Genomic DNA, 423 nt, shown 5'->3' on the forward strand with positions numbered 1-423 from the left:
TTGTTTGTATTTCTAAGCGTCTGTGTCCTGCATGGTAACAAGTCCTTTTAGGGCAATTATGTTGGTGCATTAAAAGGGTAAATTATAAAACACTTGTCACAGCTATTATTATTATTTTTAGAATAATTATTATTATAACAATAGTAGTAAGTAATAATAGAAGTATTAGGAGGAGGAGGAGGAGGATGAGGATGAGGAGGAGACTATAACAATTATGTATAAAGTGGCCTATCACCTGTCAAACTATAGCCAGTACTTACACAATAAAAATAGTACTATTAATACTACTACTACTACTACTACTACTACTAATAATAATAATAATAATAATAATAATAAGGAGAAGAAGCAAAGGTTTTCAGTTTTCACAATAGAAGCATACAGTTAAAAAAAACCATTGGTAGATAAATGCTAAAGTAGAGT

This window comes from Electrophorus electricus, chromosome 4, assembly GCF_013358815.1.
Source record: "Electrophorus electricus isolate fEleEle1 chromosome 4, fEleEle1.pri, whole genome shotgun sequence".
Classification (NCBI taxonomy): domain Eukaryota; kingdom Metazoa; phylum Chordata; class Actinopteri; order Gymnotiformes; family Gymnotidae; genus Electrophorus; species Electrophorus electricus.